Source organism: Ictidomys tridecemlineatus, chromosome 13 (assembly GCF_052094955.1).
Source record: "Ictidomys tridecemlineatus isolate mIctTri1 chromosome 13, mIctTri1.hap1, whole genome shotgun sequence".
Lineage (NCBI taxonomy): Eukaryota > Metazoa > Chordata > Mammalia > Rodentia > Sciuridae > Ictidomys > Ictidomys tridecemlineatus.
In genome coordinates, this window is record NC_135489.1 from 78,395,890 (window position 1) to 78,407,002 (window position 11,113).

Consider the following 11,113-nt stretch of genomic DNA (forward strand, 5'->3'; position numbering starts at 1 on the left):
GACGACAAGCCAACTAAAATAGGAACCAAGGTATGGGTTGTATTTTGCTAAACTATGGAAAAGAAAAACAAATGAGGACTATGATTTACCATCTGCTATGGTTGAGATGTGATTAGAGTGTTCCTCAAGTGTCTGTTGTGGTTGAGAGCTTGGTCCCCAAGGTGATGACACTGGACAGTATGATAGGACTTTTAGGAGGCGAGGCCTTGTTGGAAATCTTTAGGTCATTAGGAGTGTGATCTCAGAAAGTAAGTCTCCTGCAGAGCATGATCACTCAGACCTGTAATCCTAGGGACTCTCCAGGCTGAGGCAGGAAGATTGAAAATTCAAGGCCAGGTTCAGTAACTTAGCAAGAATCTGGCTCAAAATAAAAAAAAAAAATTAAAAAGAACTGGTGTAGCTAAGCAGCAGTTCTTCCAAAAGGATTGTTATAAAGCATGAGCTTGGATCACCCCTATTCTTTCTGCTCCTGGGCTTTTCTGTAATTATTTCTTTTCTCCCACATGAGCTCCCACCAATGCTGTCTACACCCTGAGGTGATGCAGCCCAGAGGTGGACCTCACCTGCTAGCCTATACATGCCATTTAGACCGTGAGCCTCCAAAACTATGAGCTAAATAAAATGACTTTACAAGGAGGCTGAGTTAGGTATCTAATTATACTGATGCAGTGCTAATACACCATCTATTATCTTCCAATTGATTTCTAAGTAGAAAAGTTTTTTTCAAAATAAAAGATACATTGAACTTATATAGAAAACTCATGACATTCTCCACATTCTTATCACTCTGCCAGTCAGACAGCTGTGAGTGGCAGTATCCTCAGGAAGGCATTTGGTCTGCGGATCAGTGTTTGGAAGCCACTGCTGCGTGCAATGCAGAAGGAGTGTTGCAGGCTTCAGGGAGGCTGAAGCATTCACTCTGGGCCTGCAGTTGGTAAGTGGTGGCATGGACATGGCTCCTGACAAGCATAGGGCATTCTGGGAAAATGTGCCATACTGAAGATGAGTCAAAAGAGAAATTAAATGACTACATGATTTCCCCTCTGTTGTGTTGGATTCATTTATATAAAGAAAAACACATCTGCCAAGCTGTCTTAATGGGATAAAATTTACACTTACTACTTTAAACAGCATATGACTAAAAATGATTACTATTGAGTGATCAATTATTACTAATTTGCTCAAAATTATAGATACTATTCACACATTACTGGCAAACTAGAAATGGGATGGCAATTTCTGAGCCTGTTACAAAACGTCTGAAATCCTTCAGCCAAATTCTTTAATAGTGAGGAAATAGTCAAAGTTTCCCTCTGTGCTCAGGAGTAAAACAATGATTTCCAGCAACTCCAGTGTTGTTAATGGCCCAACAAAAATTATTCAGGGAAAAAAAATCTAAGAATTTCCACTGAAAGAATAAATACAATTTAATAGATTTGCAAGTGGTAAAATTGTGTTTGTATTAGTCCACAGGGATTTCTAAATAGTTAAATACAAAGTTAATAAAGTTACTGGATTCAAAGAAAGTATACACAAGCATATTTACATCGATGTGATTATAACATATGAATAGAAAATTAAACACATAAAAATAAGATTGATAATAACACCAGCAACAACCATGGGGCATCTCAGGATGGCTAAGGAGGGATGCTCCAGACCTTTCTCTGAAAGTTCCACAGTCTTGTGAATAATTAAATACTTTAACACACAGAGTGATAACTTATGAAATTGAGTTATAATTATGATATTGACATTATATTAAAGTTGTCTGCATATTCCATGACTCTACTAAAAATCAAGTTGGATTTAAATTTTTCTTTTCTTTCTTTCTTTTCCTTTTCTTTTCTTTTTTTTTTTTGTGGGATTGGTATGGTTCCTAAAGTTTACATGGAAAGGTGAAGGGCCTAGAGTAGCTATGGCAATTTGGAAGGAAAGAGTAAAAGTTGAATAATTTATACTACCAGGTAGTAATGAGTACATATTTACTGCAACTAACACAGTGTGCCTTCAGTACCATTTTAGACAAATAAATCAATATAAAAAAGTCTGCAGAAGCAACTGAGTATGTCTCTTAGTAGATGCTGCCAAAAAATCAGTGGGGAGAGTGGGGGAGATGACCAGTGTATGAACACGAGCCAAGTTAGGTGGGTATTCATAAGAACAGATGGAATTTTAAAAACAAAAATTTAGTTGTAGATAGATAGAACATCTTTATTTTGTTTATCTTTATATGGTGCTGAGGATCAAACCCAGTTCCTTTTGTATGCTAGGCAAGTGCTCTGCCACTGAGCTACAGCCCCAGCCCCAAGAAGAAACAGGCCTAAAACTTTACAGAACGCCATACAAAATTTATTTTCCATAAACCACAGCATAACTTAAGAGTGCTTTGACAATGAAATGTCTAGAAAAAGAAGGTTTAAAACTATCTTCATGATTTTCTATGTCAACAAATTAAACATAAAAAAAACTAACCATAAATATAGGATTCATGAACAAAAATTTGTTAAAATTAACAATTTATGTTTACTGAAAGATAACATTAGTATATTGAAAATCTCATCTGCAGACTCTGAAGATATATTTGTGTATCAATCTGCCCAAGGTTTCATGTGCAGAACGTATAGAGTGTAATGATGAGAAATCAATAAACATTGGTGACCCAATTATATATAGTAAAAGGCTATAGATAGTACAGTTCTTTGGATAACATTGACATATATTTCTGTAAAAATGAGTGAAACTCTTCTTATATGCACAGTTTGCTATTTTGGGGAAGAAAAAAAATCTTTAATTTTTTTGTTTTGTTTGAATCCTCCTATCCTTCTATCCTCCTGTCAAGGAAAGTATGTGTCTGTCTAGATAAGTCCTTTAATTTGGTCCACAGACCATCATGCATTCTGAGACTTCAAACTTTAAAATATTGATATAGATTGAATAAATACACAACTTAAACATTTGACATCTTCTAGAAATTTTTAACATTTGAATTGTTTTTCTTTTTAGGATATATTCTACTTTCATTGAAATCACGTTTTCCCCATCACTCATCTAAAATATTTTCTGTAAATAAATCTTATAATTCTGATGGCTAGGATAAGAAAATAGTATAAAGTAACTCAAAAGGAGTTTTGATAGACTAATTAATTGAATTATTAGTTATATATACCCCTTATCATCGAGTCAAAAAGGCATTGTTTATTTGTCTTTAAATAAATATTAGAAATTCCTTTGAGGTATTTTTACCATGAAAATGAAAAAAAATCCACACCTATGAACCTGTAGAATGAACAATTTTTGCTTCTGTTTAAGCAGAATCATATCTAAAATACAAATTTCAATTATTTTGGTAATGTTTGTTTTACATCTATGATCTATCAAAGAAAGAAAGAAAAATTACTTCATTCTGTATACATTATCACTTCATACATAAATTTTTGTATATTTTTTTCTCACTGTATCAATGGGACATGAACAGTGACACATTTCTGTAATTTTCAGGTGCTGTTCTGCATTTATTTTACATTACCCTATTTTTTCTTTTTTTTCTTAACTTCACATACTTCTTTTTTTAAATATATATTTTCAATTGTTGGTGGACCTTTATTTTATTCATCTATTTATATGCAGTGCTGAGAATCAAACCCAGTGCCTCACACACGGGAGGTAAACACTCTACCACTGAGCCACAACCCCAGCCCTATATCTTTAGAATATTTCTTTTACTCAAACTCACCAGAGAGCCCAAAATTGTCAGTTTTATTTAGCATTTGTAGTTTGGTTGGTTGATTGACTTTGCCCCTTAATTATATTCATGAAATGAAATTCTTTGCTAAAATTTAATAAATATTTAGATTTAATTTTATTCATATTACTTTTATGGAGATAGCATTTTGTCCTTAATGCTATATTTTTACATTTAAAAAAAAGATAACTCCAATAACCTCCCATTTAAAAATTTAGATTTAACAGAGATATTTCCAAGACACATAAAAGCTACCCATCTTAATTTCATTAATAAATATAATATTCAAAACTTCTCTCTCTCTCTCTCTTTTTTTTTTTTTTTGTACCAGGGATTGAACTCAGGTTCACATAACCACTGAGCCACATCCGCAGTGTCCCTCCTGTTTTTTCTAATTTTTTAAAATTTTGAGACAGGTTTTCCCTAAGTTACTTAGGGCCTTGTTAAGTTTCTGAGGCTGGCTTTGAACTTGTAATCCACCTGACTCAGTCCTGAATCTCTGGCAGTACACAGGCATGTACCACCATGCCCAGCTCAAAAAATTTAAAACAATTTTGTTATTAGGAGCAAAACCAATCACTAAGGCATACAGGTGTAGCTGTGGTAATGGTGAACTCAAGTGCTCATTATCTCACTGTTTTATTTTTCTGGTTCTGTGGTGTGTGGACCAAATCTTTTGGTGAGGTTTAAGCAAACTTTATTTTCAATGGATGTCAAATATCTTTAAATACACACACACACACACACACACACACACACACACACAAATAAATAAATAAATGCTTCGGGGTGTTTTTCCCACTTCAGATCAGATTTCCTTTTCCAATTTTTGGTTTTCTCATTTTCTTCAGACTTGGTATATTTGTGGCTTTCACTATAATCCATGATATCAAACTCACTATTATTGGAAATGCATTATAGTCAAGAAAAGTTTAAGGGCTTGTTTCAGTTCAGAGAAATAACCTCACTTAGGTTGCTTTATCACAATTGCATGTCACCTACTCAAACCTTCTGAGTTTGTGAAACTCAACTGAGAATTCTAGAAGAAAATGCAAGCTTTATAGCAAGATTTAATCTTCCTGCAAGCAGTCAGTCCAGAAATACCGTAACAACAGCTGTTCTCATAGAATATTAGCATTTCTGCTTTTGGACTCAGCTGCTTCTCAGAAGTGCAAAGAAATGCAAACATGGGAAAATGTTCATTTTTAACATTAGCTTGAATTTGAAAATCAGGGGACATTCATCAGCCCCCGAAAGCAATGGGTGCACAATTTTGCTAAATAGTTTTTTCTTGAACTGGTGCATGATATATGCATATCTCATAGAATATCTTTATTAGCTATAAAAAGATGCATATTCATGATTTAGCAGCACCATTTTCAACTATTGTCCAGAAATGGGTGTGGAGTTCGCATGTGAGACAAAAAAATAGTCAGATTCTCATCCATTTGCTGTTCTTGAATTTCAGCCCTTTACCCCTCATATTCATAACTAAGAAAATGGAAAATTTGAAACTGTAACAAGTGTGAGAATATTTTAAGTGCATAAACTAATTTTTCCAATCCTGAATAATGAGAATAATGTTTTCATGGATCATTTCCAAAAGTGAGTGTGTGTGTGTGTGGGGGGGGGGTTGTCATAAGGGCAACTGTCTTTTAATTCATTTTAAAATTTCTTTTCCTGAATACTTGTAGTCTATGTATTTATTAAGCCACACAAATAACATAATCCTCTTTTATTACATCAAAAAATAAGCTTTGTTTTCAACCATAATAACATCAAGGCAGTAAGAATCATACTTTCTCAGTTATTTGAGCACACTTTGCTAAATATGAAGTTCTTGATAATTCTTTATAAATAACAAAATTCTTAACACAATGTTTACTCCTCCTAGGGATATTAGCATGCTATTAGAATAAAAATGATGGATTATGCTTCTAAAATTGTGATTAGTCAAATAGTTATTTGTCTTTCTTAGATAACTTCTACTTATTATTTCACTTTCCAAGTTCATCCACAGTGTACTTGAGGATCTTGAAGCTTTTTGGATGGGTTCTTCCTTTTAAAAAATTTACTTAAAATCATATTAGAAGAGAATATTTCATTATGGAACTTCACAATGAAAGCAATATTTAAGAAAAGAATTCAGATGTGGAATTAATGATGTATAATTAAATAAACAGCCACTTTGGATGCATGTAGAACAGAAACCCAAGATTTTCCTATTGGAAATTCAAAACCATGCCTTCTCTTTCTTCAACCCAAATCCTAATGTGCTCTTGTCCTTCAGACTTGCTTTTGCTTTCTTTTATCAAAATGATGGATTCATCATGGAATATTTACTCTATTATGTATATAAGATTTCAAGAATTCATGCTGAGGAAGCAGCTTTGCCTGCAAAATGCTTATTTAACTTTGTTTCTAATATATTTTGAACATATCTATGCAAAACTCTAGGATAAGGTGTTGGAATTTCCTCCTTTTGGTTTATAATACATTTTCTCATTTGCTTTCCAAAATCTGTTTATGTTGTCTTTACCTTTATTTTTATCAGAACCATAGCAAAGGAAGGGCTGATGTCTGAAGTTTAGGAATTACCTTGAATTTTGTAGAAAAAAAATCTTTGTTGTGCAATATTTTGTAAAAAGTTCCCATGCTTGAAAATAAAAAGAAAGAAAGAAAGAAAGAAAGAAAGAAAGAAAGAAAGAAAGAAAGAAAGAAAGAAAGAAAGAAACTAACTCTTTGTTTGTCGCGACCCCTCACCAGCAAGGAAGACACGACTCAGGAATCTTCTCTCAGCAGTTTATTCAGGCCTTTACTCAGACATGTCTTCAAGCATTCTCTCTCCGCTCGCACCTCTCACACTTAATAAAGCACACCAAGCCCCAATGCAAAGCCGCCACGTGGACCTTTCTCATAAGGTGTTAAACAATGATGCGCCAACTCTCCCTAATAAGGAGTTGTTTGTCACAGACCACGGCGAAAACCGGCACCATCTTGTAATGGCGGCCACAGTCCGCTGAAATGGCTCACCACATTTGTTTCCTAGTTGGCCCTCTAAAATATAAACTTGAAAATATACTTTAGGATTTGATCATGTCATAGCAATGTGTACCATGGTATACGTTGTACCAAGAATTATACTTTTTATTAAACAAGCCAGGTAGTTTAAATGACTATGACATTTCATTTAAAGAGAGTTCAAGAAATCAGACTTGTTATGCTTTAGATATGAGGTGTTCCCTAAAAGCTCATGTGGAAGACTGATGCAAGAAAGTTTAAAGGTGAAACAGTTGGGTTTTTATAATCTTAACCTAATCAGCTCATTAATCCACAATAGAATCACTGGGCAGTAACTGGAGGCAGGTGGGTCTGAGTCTTGCCTTTGGGGTCTGTTTGGCCATGTCCTGAGCAGTTTTTGTTCTGCCTCAACCTTCAACTATTACGTTCTGCCTCACCTTGGGCCCCTGGAAGTGGAATCCGCCATCTGTGGCCTGAGACCAGGAGTCCCAAATAAACTTTCCCTCCTCTTAACTTGTTGTTGGATTTTTCAGCCATAGGGGCAAAAAAGGAAAAATAAAATAAAATAAAAACTGACCAAAACACAAACGATTTAGATAAACCATTTTATATGTTTTTCGTGTGTAATTAAATAAGTAAGCTAGTTAAATTTGAAAAATATGGTTATCTATTATCTTAAAGAGAGAATGAAGGGAGGGTCTGGTAAGAGAGAGAAGGGAGAATGCAATGGAGAATAAGCCTCCATAAGCTTAAGAGATTATACGCAGTATAAAGGATCAGGGAAGATTACACAGAGGAGATGGTATCGCAAATAGATTTTTAGCAATAGATAAGATTTGTAGAAAGAGTGGCAAGTGGGAAGAATATCCTAAGGGAATAATGTGGAAGTGTAGAGTGAATATCAGGAATATCAAGAGCCAAAGGAGAAATCTAGCTTGACTTAACAGTTGAGTTTCAAAGGAAAGCTGTAGGATACGAAGTAAAATGTAGCAAGCCAGATAGTGGAAGTTCAGGAACATCAGACTGAGGAGTGCCTCCTTGATTTGGAAGGCCCAGGGGAGCCATTTTGGGGGTTTTAAGGGGAATCTGGCTGTACACATCAGAAAAATCATTCCTTTAAGGCACAGAATCCCATGATGTTCTCTAAAGTATTCCAGAACTGAAAAACCCCTGGGCTCAAATTGTTCAGATTTGGTTATAGTCTTTCAATGTTGACGCTGTTGTTTATAAGTGTAATTTCATTAGGAAAGAATACAGGGCTATTTATTTATTAAATAGGTTGCAGGAGGCACCTTCTCCTCTACAATGCTCATCATGTGCTTTTTAGAAAATTGGGACTTGCCAAGAACTGCAGGCCTCTTTGTCCTGGTCATCTTTCAACATCTGTGACCAGCTCCCTGGGCAGCTGCTTCTCTTGGTCTAACAGGAAGAGACAAAACTTGCACAGTGAAGGTCTTCCAAGAGCAGCACCTAAAGTAGTAGTTGTCAGCAACCCCATGGGACGCCATCTTCTCCAATTTGTTCTGATTACAACTTTTACCGCAGTTCTAGAGTTAAAACACAATTTTTAAGTATTCAAAAAGCTATCATGCATTTCTCTGCCACTCCAAAGGCCCCCTCAGGGAGAAGGAGTCAGTCAGATAATTTAATTTGTTTTAAATACAAATGTCCCAGAGCAAAAAAGACACAGTTCCCCACCTTAGCCTTCATCAGCTCCTGTACCCCAGAGAAATCAATTTCCCATTGGTGAGGGATTCGCTCTATTTGTCAGGAAGTCCAGAAAAGTTAAGTAATCCTGCTGATTGGGCAAGAGACTATGGTGATAAGAGGTAGAGAAGCACAGTTTTATCCTTAACAGCAAGGAAATCAAAAGCAAAAAAAAAAAAAAAAAAAGAAAAAGAAAAAAAAAGTTCAGCATCAAACCATTCAAATATTAAACTTTCTTTTTGGTTAGAAATCATATGAATAATGTTTATTTGCTGAATTTGTTATATGATAAATACATTTGTAATTTGTTTAAATTCTCTAGGCTTATCTATCTCGATGCATAAGAAGGTTTTTACTTTATATGTGTCATAATAAGGAGCACTTTCAATAATGTAAATATTTGGCACATCTCAGTGAGTGGGAGTAGACAAGTAACTAGCTACATTTCTACATATGATTGAATTGGCAAGAGATATCTTATGGACAATTATAAATTATATTTTAATAACATATAAAAATATGACATTCTTAATTTTTTATTTCAATGTTTTGTGTCACCAAACTAAGGGAGGTTTACAACCGCCTGCTGATATGCCTTATAAATCCTGCTAGAAACAAATGGAATATTTGCAATATGTGTTTGGGCCAGGCTATATGGGCAATGACCAAACAGACTCCATTTTACCCTGAGACTCCATATCATTTAAGAAATGCTTCTCTCATGGGAAAGCCCCACCTCTGTACCTATTAATAGTTACCTAGCATAACATACTTGGTAACACAACATAGCAATTCTTACACAATCTAAAATTGCTCTCGTTGGTTTCCATTTTTCTTGGGCAATGTATCTTGTCAGAGATTGCCTAGATATTAGTAACCATTCTCTAAAGTGTACTGAACTAGAGTCATTTTGACCCCCTTCCCTTCTGCTTGCTTGCTGCTATGCCAACCTGGAAAGTCCCATGGTAAATACCAATGTACCCATTGCATTGTCTCCTTAACTGCCCAATTCATCTCTGTACTTGTTTGTTTGCAGCTGCATCAACCCAGATGTGGGTTTGCCTTTAAATATCCTAAAATGCTTAGGCTCGGGCTGTTGCTTGCAAAGACAATTACAGGTCCCATGGGGGGGGTAGTCGCCGGCCGGCTGGCTAAATAAAAACTCTCCAATTTGGACAAAACTCGGACTTGGTTTGTTTTCTGAGTGACCTGTCCCATAACAGTGTGGTGATTTTTTAATGAGCCAGTTCAGGTTAAAATGGGAATATGGTTCCCTTTTCTATGTCCTCTAGGTAGATGTGGTAGGCAGGATAATTCTCCAAAGACATCCATGTCTGAATCTCTGTAGCCTATATGTTATGTTACTTTTCATTGCAAAAAAGTGTTTTGCAAATGTCATCAGGTTAAGAACCTGAGGCAAGATTATCCTGGTTATCGCTATAAATGGATCTTGTGAAACCACAAGGGTCCCTAAAATAGGGGGGCTGGAGGCAGAAGTCAGTGAAATACAGAAGACCATGGAAACAGTAGCTCAAGTGATGTGTTTGCTGTCTTTGAAGATGAAAAAGCAGTTATAAGTCAACACATTCAGAAGTCCGGAGTTGTGGAAGCTGAACAACTAAGGGAATATATCCTCCTCAGAGCTTACAAACATAAGACAGCCCGCCTGGTTATTTTATCCTTGTAAAACTCACCAGAATTATAAGGACATAAAGTGTTGTTTTAAACTATCAAATTTTGGGAAATTTTTGCAACAAAAATGGGAAACTAATTAAACAAGACAGATGTGCACAAGGTTTGTAAATTGAAAATAAAGAAAACAGTTTTGTTTTTTTTTTTTTTTTTTTTTTACACTTTAAAATTCAGAGTAATTCAGCATTTCAGGCAGTCCCTATCTGGTACCTAGCTCACCTTGATGGTGTGGAATAACACTTCTGGCTCCTATAGGACCTCTTTCTTTGACTTCTGGTCCTGGTACCAAATATGTGTGCAGGAATATGGTGAAGGATGCTAACTTCTGTTGTGGGTCACCTATTCCATTGAGGTTGAAGGTGGTGAGAGATGAACACAAATTCTAGTGTGTCATCAAGGCCTGCAACTAGATGGAATGGTCATATGTAGATTTTTCTACCAGTTTCTACAAATGCATAAAGCCAAAACCTTAAAATGAATCCTGCTTTTCTTATCAATAAGTGAATCTAGACCTTTAGAAATTTTACCTTCAGGATTTTGGAAAAAATTGAAGCAGTCCCTTGTAGATAAACAATACTTTGAAATAAACAACTGTGACAAGTAATCTTAGTAGTGATTCAGTACTTGACCAGCAAACCCCAAGTTTCCATTAGACCTCAGCTGCCTCTAAAGTTGCTTTCGCCACATCAAAAAATTTAGCATGTGCAGCCTAGCCCATTATCAAATGTGACCACTATATATGACATCAGACCAAAAGAGACCCTGAAAGAGCAATTTGTATGGGCAAGTAACTCATAATATCCACAGCCCATACTCCTGCTACATTGCCTCCTGCCTGTCAACCCACAAATGTGGCTTCATTGGTAACTCCCTGTAATGAACAAAGTAAGATTGAAAAAATTCAAGAATGGTTTAAAGTGCTTTAAGAACTGCATAATATGCTTCCTT